This window comes from Microtus ochrogaster, linkage group LG9 (genome assembly GCF_000317375.1).
Source record: "Microtus ochrogaster isolate Prairie Vole_2 linkage group LG9, MicOch1.0, whole genome shotgun sequence".
Classification (NCBI taxonomy): Eukaryota; Metazoa; Chordata; class Mammalia; order Rodentia; family Cricetidae; genus Microtus; species Microtus ochrogaster.
Window position 1 is genome coordinate 25,899,099 of NC_022034.1, and position 672 is coordinate 25,899,770.

General features: G+C 44.5%; 1 protein-coding gene across 1 annotated transcript in view; it reads right to left on the minus strand.

The window, feature by feature from the left end:
• Slc16a10 (solute carrier family 16 member 10) overlaps positions 1–672 on the minus strand; it is a 90,627-nt gene that overhangs the window by 14,700 nt on the left and 75,255 nt on the right. The window lies entirely within an intron of this gene.

The following is a 672-nucleotide window of genomic DNA, read 5'->3' on the forward strand; positions in this document are numbered from 1 at the left end:
TCCTTCTACTATTCTCGGCATCAAACTCAGCTCATCAGGCTTTTGAGGCACACAGCCTTATGCAGGGAGCTATTTTGAAGACCCTACTTTTTTTTTTGAGACAGGGTTTCTCTATGTAGCCCTGACTGTCCTGGAATTCACTATGTAGACCAGGCTGGCATTGAACTCAGATATCTGCCTGCCTCTGCCTTCCAAGTGTTCAGATTAAAGGAGTGTACTACTATGACTAGCTTGGCTCTACATTTTATAAAGGAGTACATAAACAATAACAAGGGTCTCAAGTTTACTCCCAGCACTGGTGGGAGGATGAGAAACACCAGTTACTGTTTCCCCTTACTTCTAGCTGTATAACAGGTTCTGGCCTGGACCCCACAGTACCTGTTCTTAAGTGCTCCCATCTGTAAGAAGAAGTAAAGAACTATACCTTCCTTGAAGGGCTGGACCCAGGACTGGAGATGGTGCACGTGGTACCCAGTTCATAAGTTAGCTCATCAAAGTGTTCAGTAAACAGTGCTTGCCATTTCTTATAGCCAACTAATGGAAGTTACTTTATCTGTAATAAACTTGTTCCACGTAGCTTCCTGGTCTCAAATTTTACCTCTTTTATGAGCCTCCATCTATAGGGGACGGAGAGTGTGGAGGACCTGCCAGTAAGCCTCCATCTATAGGGGA